At 45.1% G+C, this 11,805-nt stretch overlaps 1 pseudogene; it reads left to right on the top strand.

Moving 5' to 3' along the window:
* The first annotated feature begins 7,608 nt into the window (after positions 1-7,608).
* Positions 7,609-11,453, top strand: LOC148007080 (sperm motility kinase Y pseudogene; annotated as a pseudogene).
* Positions 11,454-11,805: the final 352 nt, after the last annotated feature.

Here is an 11,805-nt window from a genome sequence, read left to right as displayed (position 1 = left end):
TGGGAACCCTTCCCCATACCTGGGCAGCCTGATTGTAAATCTGTGGGACAGGGGGTGCCTCATACTGTTGGGAGTAGATGCCCCAGGGCAGGGTGGTACCTAGGGAGTCTGCCCTTCTACAAAGAGAAGGGAGAGCATTATGATGAGAAGGATTTGTAAGGTGGCACTGGGAAAGGAGGAGGGAGAGTGGCTGGGATCAGGATGTAACCTAAATAAAGAATACAGTACTGGAATTAAGAAAGTTAGACTGGAAATTGGAAAGATTGCTCAGTGTTAAGAGAACTGATTGCTCTTCCAGAAGTCCTGAGTTTAAATGCCTGCAACCACATTGTGGCTCACAAATATCTCTGATGAGATTTGATGCCCTCTCTGGTATTTCTAAAGACAGCGACATTGTATATATGTATACAGACACACACCCACACACACACACACACACACACACACACACACACACACATATATATCAAATGAATAAATGAATAAACATACAAACGTAGGAATTACCTGGTCTTAGATTCAGAGCAGGGAATAAAGTGTAATGAGATTATATTCAAACCCATGTCATGTACTGCCTGGATCTTTCAGATCTGCAGGAACCATCACAAGGAAGAACAAGAGAGGCTGGAAAGGGGGTCTGATCCCTGCAGCTCCTCAGTGTCCACTCGCACAGCACTTGCCCTTGGGAGATGATGTCATTCATTCTTCCCGATGTTGCATCAATCAAAATTACATGCTCTGTGGATGAACCTGTAAAAGAGGACAGTTGCTTTTGGGCCAATATGGGGGCTCCTTGCCTCTCAGCAAGCTCACTGCTGCCTTTTGAGGTCTCTGGATGGTGAGCAAAATGAAGACACACAGAGTAGCCTCAAGTTGAGTCAGCCAGGCCCAGGGGGCTCAGTGGTGTCTTTCAGATTCCCAGGCCCTCCCTGAGATTGAACACTCTACACAGTGTAAGAGGATTAGGGGATAACCAGGAAATGCAGTTGCTCAGGTGTCTGGCTCTGTAGGAGGGAAATAAATCACAGTGGGAAGCTTCAGGACAGTCAGGTGACCTGAGCCCTCCACAGAGTCTAAGTCCAGACTCACAGACATTCAATGTCTACAAGTCTCCTAAACACAGGCCTTGACTGACCTGCAGTCCAGAGTATGTTATTATACAGTGTCGCTTAGAGAGAGGACATACTTTCCAATTAGGCTTTTTCTGTGTCACACTGAGACTGGGTTTATGGTACAGCTGATGCAGATGGGGACTGGCCACAAGTGGCAGTCTATCGCAGATCATGAAATAAATAAATAAATAAATAAATAAATAAATAAATAAATAAATAAATAAATAAATAAATATCCACTTATCTCACTGCCTGCAATCCTCATTGTCACCACAAGGGAGCGCTGTTTTGACCTTCTCAGAAATAAAAGCTGACTTCCCTCAGGGAAATGGATGGATGGATGGATGGATGGATGGATGGATGGATGGATGGATGGATGGATGGATGGATGGATGGATGGATGGATAGGTGGGTGGATGGATGGACAGACAGAGAAGTGATTTGACTTAATCAGTTTCTTCCAGTCCTACTTTTCAGGTTGAAAACACACTGAACATGTCTGCTGCAATTGCTTGTTCTTCATTTCTGCTTTCTTTGGCTGTTCATTCAAGGCATCTCCCTTAGAATCTGCTCATCTCAATAAAGGTCCATCTGTGGAATGTATAGCTTCTCAGTTAGGAGCTAAGGGATTCTTGGAAGGAGTTCCCAAAATCCCCTCTGGGGCAGATGCCAGTGTTCTCTACTTCAGACAGCAGCTGCATGAAGCAAACACACACCTGTCTGAACATTCCAGCTTCGGTGCACGTCACAGTGCACCTGCCCCAGGGTCCCTGCCAGTTGCACATGCCACAGGGCCACAACTACAAGATCCCTTCCCCAGGACTCATGCCCCCTTGCATCTCCCCCAGGATTCCTGCTCTGTTGTAACTGAACCAGGGTCCCTGCCCGGTTGTTCCTGGCTCACGTTTCCTACTCAGTTTTACCTGCCCCAACGACCCTGTCCCTCTGCAGCAGCCTCAGGGATCCTGTCCCATAGTGCCCACCATGCTGCACCTTCCTGAGAGTACCTACTAACTGTTCCTAGGTGGCATTTTTCAAAATCTAATTCAAAGATCTTGCCAGTCAGAACCCATTGTCTTTGGTAACACCAAGTAGATATTTGCAGGGCTTCCTCACCTACACTTAATCAATCCCTTCTCTCAGTTGTCCATGTGGAAGCAAAGAAACTAGCAGCAGAACATGGATTATTCATCCAGGATATCAGCAGCCCTAGAATTCTCATGAGATGGGCTGCTTTGACTGTGATACAGGGGTGGCAGGGAGGCTTTGACACTGAACAAGCCCAGAGTGCTGCCTCTGCTCACATTGTGCCAGCACCTTAGCCTAACTCTAGATGTCCTAAACTCTGAGAGAGGGAAGGAGATCTTCCTACATAGAAGATGTTCTCTGAATCTGTGCTGGCCAAGGTCAAGCCAGAGTGTTTGAACATTCCAGTTCCAGCCCCTGAGGGTTCTCTGCATGCCTGGTGTTTTGTTGTGCTTTATGTCTGGCAAGGTGAAGATGTGGCCCATACTAGGAATATCTTTGAAGACAACTGCCCTGGGTTCCCATGCTAAAATTCAATTAGGGACTGACAGGGACCTAAATAACAACAAGTCAGTGCCAAGACCATGAGTTCCAAAATCAAGAGCAAATGGGGCCTTGATGGTATCCTGTGCTGATCTGACAGGAGTCAGCACACACAATTCTCCTGCACATCCAATGCCCCTTGGAAAAATCCTCTGTCAAGGGTAAGTGATGCCTCATGAGAATGAACTGTCAGCGTAGGACAAGACACTTGGGACTACTGTCCTGAACTCACCAGTCTCAGATGAATGGGCTTTGAAAAGTTTTCAGGACACAGAATAGGGGTATGTAAGCAAGTGCAGGTAATCCTTGGGAAACACATAGTTCCTGAGGAGGTTCTGAGATATGTTGGATCCACTCCTGGAAAAGGCAGCATTGTGTTCAGGGGGGTAAGAAAGCAGGAGCCTGCTGATGTTTTCACAGTAATGCATGGAAACAGTAACAATGCCCTTAGGAGCAGGATGTCCTAACACTCTCAGATCAAGCAGACAGCCTAGAGCCTATTAGGCCCATATCCCAAGAGAATACCGGTCATGTGTGAAGCTTCTATAGCCAGGAAGCTGGAGCAGGGAACATTGACATTGTCTCAGTTAGGGGTTTACTGCTGAGAACAGACACAACATGACCAATGCAGCTCTTATGAGGACAACATTAATGGACACAGGATTGCAGGTTCAGAGACTCAGTCCAGTATCATCAAGCTGGGAGCATGGCAGCATCCAGGCAGTCATGGTGCCAGAGTAAGTGAGAGGTCTACATACTCATCTGAAGGCTGCTTGGGGAAGACTGGCTTGCATGTGGATAGGAAAAGTGTTTTAAAGCCCATGCCCACAGTGACACACCTACTTTAACAAGACCACGCCTCCTAATATTGCCACTCCCTGAGCTAAGCATATACAAACCATCATAGACATCTTGCAGGAGGGTGGTACTGTTCTATCAGAGAGAAGCCTCTGCTCCCGTTAATATACTGAGGTCAACGCTGGATAGGGCTCAGAGCCCTCCACACATCCTGGGACTCAGGGAGGCATCCTATGAAAGAGCTTTTTCCTAGAAGGACACATGGGTGTAGGCCTCCCTTCCAGCCAGGCTGTAGGGAGTCTCCAATGCTAAACTCTGTCTTTTTGCAGAAGTGAAACAATGAAAATTCACCCTTCACATTACAGTGAATAGCAAAAATGGTGAAAGGTATAAAAAAGAACCAATTAGTACCTGATCATGAGGATTGGTTTTATATGAAATGTGGGTGGGTGCATGCAGTATCCTCCTCCATGTACCCACATGTTCAGTAACTACCCTGTTCGATGCAGCTTTACACATAACCATCTGGAATCCATTCACTGAGTGACTCCATCCCTGGACTGGAAGCTACAGGTTGGACTTTTGTATCCAGGTCTCCCAGCGCAGGGACAGGGATGCATGGATAAAGTGGAGAGAAGCAGACTGGAATGGTGCAGAGGTTATCCTGCCAACAACCCCAAGCCCCCAGCTGCATGACAATGTAGAACAGCGAGCAGTTTCCCAGCCAGCCTCACTCCCCATAGACAGACTTCTTCCAGTCCCTCCTTATGCCAAGGAAAGAAAAGCAAAAAAAGTAGGGGCAGGGAAAGAAAAATTGCTCTACTCCCAGGAGCCAAGGACAAGCCCCCTCCCATCCTCTGATCTGACCCCATAACCAGCCACAGCCAAGTCCTGGGCTCATCTCTAGAGGCACATGGACCCAGGCAGATGAGCCCTTGAATCACAATCGGCTCCTCAAAAGCATCCTATGGGTGTCAGTCCTAAGTCCATGAATCGGAGGTGCTCTGCACAGCTATTCAGAGAAGCCTTCTCTTGATCTCTGTGAAGATCTCTCTGTTGGATGTCAGAGGAGAGTGTCCATCCAGCATCAGTCCTGGGACTGTGGCCCTCTAATGTGTTAGCCCATGTGAACCTCCCCACAGAGCCCCACCTGTCCTTGTGCAACTCCTCCTTGATCGCTTTTATAGGAAGATATTTAGAGTCCCTTGCAGGAGGCAGGGAAAATGGCACACAGCTGAGGGTGGTAGACAAACCTGGGAACACATCAAATATTGAGTTGATGTGAGGCTCCCTAAGCCATGCTTGGGCAGGTCTGTGCCAGCGATTCCATAAGACCCTTTGATTCTCCCCATGTACACAGCAGGAACCAATTGCCAGTCCTACCCTCTGCCCAGAGCAAAGGGAGATTGGAACTTGGATTCTAACCCTGGCCATTCCTATAATACCTGACCTTGTAACCCTTGCTCCCTTTGGGGCTCAACAGTCCCCCTCAAATGTAGACAACAATGTCTAGATGGCGTTCACAGCTTTTCTTGCCTGAAACTGTGCTTTGTTTGATACTACAAACCAGGAAGTAGGGACTTAAACTTGAGATCACTGACTCAGGCTAGGGAGGACTCCAGGGCACCTGAGCTCAGCTGCAAAGGCAGAAGCTGAACCACAGTGAACAGAGGTGGCACATTTTGCTGTTTCTTTCCTTTTCTGCTCTCAGGCCTTTCAGTGAACTCTACAGATGAGGATCTTTCCTCCCAGGCTTAGTGTCTGCAGCCATGAGAGTCCTCTACAGGGGACTCCAAACCCCAGAAGAGTCTTCAGAAGGAAAGCGCTACACACTGCACTGCCCCCAGCACTCTGAGAAACAGAGACCCTTTCTGGGCTTGGGCCAGTCAGTGCTCAATAGTTAGCTTCTGGCTGCACTGGCTGCTCACAAATAACACAGCAGACTGGGTCCTGTGACCTGGCTGTCACAGACTGTGATTGAGAATTCATTTCAACTGTGTCAGCATAGCCACTCTGTTCCTTCTGGTCCCAGGTTGCACAGAGCTCCTTGTCCTCATACATGCCTGTTCCATCACTGGACCTTAACATTTAAAGTGAGCCCTACACTCAGGATGGACATGGTTTTCTATACATCATGCCAACCTCTGTGTGATAGGAAGTGTCTGCCTGTATTAGCATACCCCCTTATGTGCCTAGGTGTCCATGCATACCACTACCCCCTGTCCTGTCAGAGGCCATCCTCTGACAGGTCCTCACGCCTGCATGTCAGACCACCTGTCTTCAAGCCCCAACCCATCCCCACTCCACAGATGCTGAGCTTATGGGCTTTGCTGATGCACCCAACATTCGTGGGGGTTTTGAGGGATTGAAACTGAATTCCTTACCCTTGGGAGGCAAGTGCTCTGCCTATCCCTGCATCTTTGTCTCAGGTGTTTGATGATAACCTAGAGCCTTTCCTAGGATTTATGAAATCAGTGTCATCTTGATCGGTCAGTTTAGAAACACAGCTTTGTTTTTTTTTATTTTTTTTAACAGTGTACCATCAGTTTGAGGCTAATCATTCAGAATTCAATGAAAAAGTGACACCCTGAGTGTAGACATGACGACTTTGAAGCAGGAGGCATAGAAAACATTCAAAACAGAGAACTGAGGAGAGGTAAAAATCTTACAGGCTTTGATTTCTAAAAGCCTTAAATCTCTCCATAGCCCACAGAAGCCAGAGCCTTGAAGCCCTTCCCAACCATGTCATGACAGGTCCTATTGTGACCTCATGAGGAGCGACTGTGAGGCGTCCCAGCCAACAGATGTTAAGCTGTTGCCAGGCCTGGATTTCTTTGAGTGCTTTGAGAGGAGGTGTGGAGTGGAGCCCTCTGCGACTTGTTTGTATCTTGTGAGCTGTGTGTGGTTGTATTGGATTGTGTGTGTGTGTGTTTGTGTGTGCACGCACGTGCCTATCCCCTTTTGCCCCTTGTATCTATATTACCTGCACCTCAGTGCAAAAGAGTGTAGAGGCTAGAAGTCACCCTGGCTCCTGTTCCTGAGGCAGGTCCTCAACCTCATTTTCAAGACAGGCTCTCTCACTGGCCTGCAGCTGCCCAAGTACCTCTCTTGGGTCTTCAGTGGCTCCCAGGAATTTGATATGTCAACCCCATAATATCAGATTAAAGGCCTACGTAGACTGCTGGCTGCTTATTTATGGATTGATATTTTTTCTATGTGTTTAAGAGATAGAATTAGGCCATATATTCTCAAGACCACTGACTATTTCCTTATTGTGGTTTTGTTTTATTTATTTATTTATTTATTTATTTATTTATTTATTTATTTATTTATTTATTATGGATTGCTGGATTCATTTTGGTGGTGGTTTTTATGTTCTCACATGCTATATTATTGCTTTGATTATGTACGGTTCTGCAGTCGGATGATTCACTCTATCTCCATTTTCAATGTCCTGCAGTTTCATCCTTTTACATTATTTCTGTTTCTCTATTTATTGAGTACAAGCAATCATTGGCTTAGACTTGATACAAATTTGCCCTTTGTGACACCTTGACTCTTTTTTTGTTTAAGGTTGACTGTTCACTGATATTTAACTGCCTTATTCCTTATGGTTGGTTAATTTTAATTTTCAGTATTTTGCTCTGGAGAGTTGTGGATTTTTGTGGATCACTAGGTCCTGAAATTCAATGGAGTTTTCCCTTAAGTGTTGGCTTTTTACATTTGTTTGTTTTGTCTTATACTCAGTCTTTCTCCTCTCATTTCTTTTATCTGACCTTTTTCTTCAAACAATCCATTCACAGTATTGATCAGCTTTGGCCGCCCAATCCTATTGTAGTATAACAATTTTTATTTTCATCATTACATTTAGTATTTGTGTGCTCTTGGCTTTCTCTTTTGGGGTTGGTTATTTGGGTGGCTTTTACTTATGATTCTTCATATTTCCCCCTGTTCATAATTTTACTCTATTTTTCTAGTCTAGTCTTTTCTTTGTTATTATTTTTTTCTTTTTGTTTCGTTTGTTTCTTTTAGGTTCCACATGTGTAATTTTAGTTCCTGAATTGCTCCATCTTTTTCATTATTTGATTCCATTTGTTTGTTATTTTTAGGTAGCATTAGTACTGATAAAATGCCTACAGAGACTGAGGAGGAGTTACCACCTTCTAGTCCCGATCCCAGTATCTCTCAGGAGGGAACCTTTCATTCCCAATATAAAGTACTGAAGACTATTGGAAAAGGAAGCTATGCCAAGGTCCTCCTGGCCCACCGCCGTCTCACAGGAACCCGAGTGGCGGTCAAAGTTCTCCGAAAGAACAAGCAGTGGTTCCGGCCAGCCATGACAGAAGAAAACATAATGAGAAAGATCAACCACCCCAACATTGTTTCTCTCTTACAAGTCATTGAAAACAAAACTAGAATATACCTCATAATGGAGCTGGTGGAAGGCCAACAACTCTACCAGTACATCAGAGAGTCAGGGCACATAGAGGAGGATGAGGCCCGGCAAATATTTGAACAGATATTATCAGCAGTGAGCTACTGCCATGGAAAGGGGATTGTTCACCGAGACCTGAAAGTGGAAAATATAATGATTGGTAAAAACAAAAAGGTCAAAGTCATCGACTTTGGGCTTAGCACCGAAACACAACCTGGACAAATGCTAAACCAGCACTGCGGTGCGTATTCTTTTGGTTTCCCAGAATGCTTCCTTGGACTAGTGTATGACGGGATGAAGAATGATATGTGGACAATAGGAGTGGTCTTGTATTATATGGTAGTGGGAAAGCTCCCATTTGATTCTGTGATCATCCAAGAATTACAAAAACAAGTTGTTGCAGGGGTGTATCCTGCCCCCTGTGGGGTTTCAGAAGACCTGGAGAACCTCCTTAGTCAATTACTAACAGTAAATCCAATGTATAGACCAACAGCCAGCGAGGTGATGAAACACGCCTGGTTCAAAGAACACGGGAAGGGGTTCACAGTTCGTTGTGAAGAACTGCTTCCCCTCAGGCCAGACCCTGAAATTTTGGGTGCGATGAAATGCATGGGATTTCAAGCCTCTGTAATAAAATACTCCCTAATAAAAAGAAAATATAATGAGGAAATGTCAACTTATTGCTTCCTACAACAGCAGGCTCTCCCGGGGTATGGCTGCACAGCCCAGGCACAGCAAGTGAGTCCCATTGCAGCCCCATTTCCTAGCCTTGACCCTGCTGCTGCTTTTAGATTACAAAGAAAGAGGAGTGGAAGCCTGCCAGTCCTAGGCACCTTGCAGGTGTCATTCTCCCAAGGTCACGTATCTCATTATGGCCAGAAGGTTCATCCAAAAGGAGGAAGAAGGTCCACTGCGGCTGGTCGTCTCAGGCCACTACCGTTAACACCTACACAGGACCACTATCACAAATGTGCCATGAGTGTCCCATACATTCAAACAACAAACATCTTCAGTGAGAAGAGTAGCAACAAGGAAATAAAAGAAGATAATCTACTCTCCCACAGAGCCCCATTAGAGGATAAGCCCATCTCCAGCAGGGTCCGGCACAGAGGTTTTAAGGGGTGGACCAGGAATATAGCAAATGCCCTGATAAAGCTTTGTTGCTGCTTGCCAAGGAGAAAGAAAGCTCGCCTGGGGCAGAACAGAATCTCCCCCCAGAAATGAGCCACAGGGAGAGTCCAGATAACAAGCAGCAGGCACAGCCCAGGTACCTTCATGCTTTGTCCTTTCTAGTTTGCTCTATGCTGGTCCTTCCTCTTGTCTCTGGTTTCCATTTTCCCCACAATTCTTACCTTGTATCTGCTCTAAGTTCTTTTATGAGGTTTCCGCAACACCAAGCCTTCTCCCTCTTCTTGATTTCTCCTCTTCCCAGCAGGGACTCAATATGAATTCCCCACTCTACAGAGTTTTCTTGTTGACCCATCCCTTCAGATGGACTCCAGCTCCCCCTTAGGCCAATAGCTCCCACAGGGTGAGGACTAGAGATTCATGGGCTCTTGGACTCATCCATGGGCTACTGGTTCTAGCACATGTGGTCATCAATCACAAGTGCTGCAGAACAGAGTCTTATGTTTTCAAATGTAACATCCCACTCCAGTAAGCCTTAAAATTAATAACAAGGTTTGTCACTGAATAAGTATCAACAACCTACTTTGTGGGTTATTGTTGAAGGTCAGAATCCTGCATGCATGCATATTGTTTTGCATACTGATTTTTTCATTCCTAAGACCTAGCAAATAATATATATTGTTACACACACACACATATATATATATATATATATATATGTAACATTTCTAAAAGATTTAATAAAATAATAAGGCAATCAAAGCTCCAAATGGTAATCTAAGTATTCTACCGCATAAGATTTTTGCTTAGAATAAATTGACTTTTTTTCTCTCACAGTGCCATCTTGAAATTCTGTCATGTCCTGAGAATAAACAGGAGGTGATTTCAGACACATGGCCAAGGAAAAGACAACAGCAGAAGTTACAGCACCAACAGGAGAAACAGCAATAGCACCAGCAGCATTAGCAGCAGAAGGAGGAGGAGGAGGAGAAAGATGAGGAAGAGGAAGATTCCACAACACCAATCTCCTCCCTCCTCTTGATTTCTCCTCTTCCCAGCAGGGACCCAATATGAATGATGAGTTCCCCACTCTATAGAGTTGTCTTGTTGAACCATACCTTCAGATGGACTCCATCTCCCCCTTAGGCCAATAGCTCCACAGGGTGAGAACTAGAGGGTCATGGGATCATGGACTCTTCCATGGGCTACTAATCCATAGAGAAACGGGCCTGTAATACCAGACACTCAAGACACACCATAGGTAGGGGGATCAGAACTTCAAGGCTAGCCTGGTCTACATCATGAGTTTAAGATCAGCTTGGACAACTTAGTGACACCCTTTTTCTAGAGGTGAGGAGGGCTAAGGCTACCAACTCAGTGGTAGAGTACTCGTGGGGAAACAGACTGCTGTCCATTGACACTTCTCCTTCCTTGCTCGGAAATACACAATGGTATTAGAAGAGTCAAAGGTTCCTGGCCTAGCATCCACTATTCTATTTGCTACATCATTAAGGGTGCAGTTTTTGGGGTGGAGTTTTTGGTATTTTGGTCAGGGATCAAATCTATGAAATAAAACTTAAGCAATACTCTCATTGCTGTCAGAGTGGGAGGTGGATGATAAATGCTTGCCCACCTGCATCAGTACAAAGCTGGTTCCTTGGACTCCCTGCAAACACATCACTGCTAACTGTGTGCCTGGTATAGGCTTTTCCAGGACTATCCATAGCTTGAAAACCTTCCCTGCAATGGACCCTTGAGTGGGCATCCTGCCTTTCTCAGTCTCAGAATGGAGCAAAGATCCCCTGCTCACCTCTAGGCTCACAGGTCAGGGGCCTCTTCCATACCATAATGAACAAGACTGGCACAGATGCACACACCTTGGAAAAAGAATGTATTGGCAACCCTTAACAAAAAAGATGGTTCTTACTTTCGATTATGACATTCTATAAAATAAAGGTATTTCCTGGTATAATTACACATGTCATTGACTGTGTGTGTGCGTATGTTTTTTGAGGTTGGAGGGGGATAATTCATTTCTCTAAGCCCCTTCCTCAATGCTGGGTGATAAACATTGACTCTCATATAGATTTTAATAATTATACATTTATTTATATATTTTTAAGATTCGTTTATTTTTCCAACTTTTGTAGCTCTTTCTGTGTGTGTGTGTGTGTGTGTGTGTGTGTGTGTGTGTGTGTGTGTGTGTGTAATTAGATATAATACTCAGGGTCAGTAATCCTACCCTTGAGCCACCTTATAACTTTTTATGTTTTAAACAGCTTTATTATGATATCTTTGATATATAAAGCTGATATGTGCTAGAGGTGAGCATCTTGATGTTCTTAAAGACATGTTCTTCCTCAGATACAGAACGAGAGCTGGCTAAAATCCTTGCTACTCCTGCAGATTAACCTTGTCATGCACTGAAGCAATGGGGCACATACTAAGCACACTCCCTGAGCTGCTTCCTAGGTTGGTAGCACTGGCTCCATCCCAGGCACAGCTGGAGTGGGCAGCTGTAAGGTTGAGGACCTGCACTCAGGACACTGGGCTCCAGGAGCACCTCACCTGCTGGTCATCCTGTGTACCTCTGAATGTCACTCCTGGGTTCTCACTGCCTGGCACTTAACCATAGACACCACTGTAGAACTGTCTAAGGCCAGAAGGGCAAAAACATTGTTGTTATAAATTTCTACTATGGAAACATCAAATGTGCTTCTTGAACAGTTTTATGAAATGAACCTGGGAGAAACGCAAGAAATA

This window comes from Rattus norvegicus, chromosome 1 (genome assembly GCF_021556685.1).
Source record: "Rattus norvegicus strain SHRSP/BbbUtx chromosome 1, alternate assembly SHRSP_T2T, whole genome shotgun sequence".
Lineage (NCBI taxonomy): Eukaryota > Metazoa > Chordata > Mammalia > Rodentia > Muridae > Rattus > Rattus norvegicus.
Note: the sequence above shows the minus strand (reverse complement) of the source record. Positions and strands in the feature narration are given on the sequence as shown.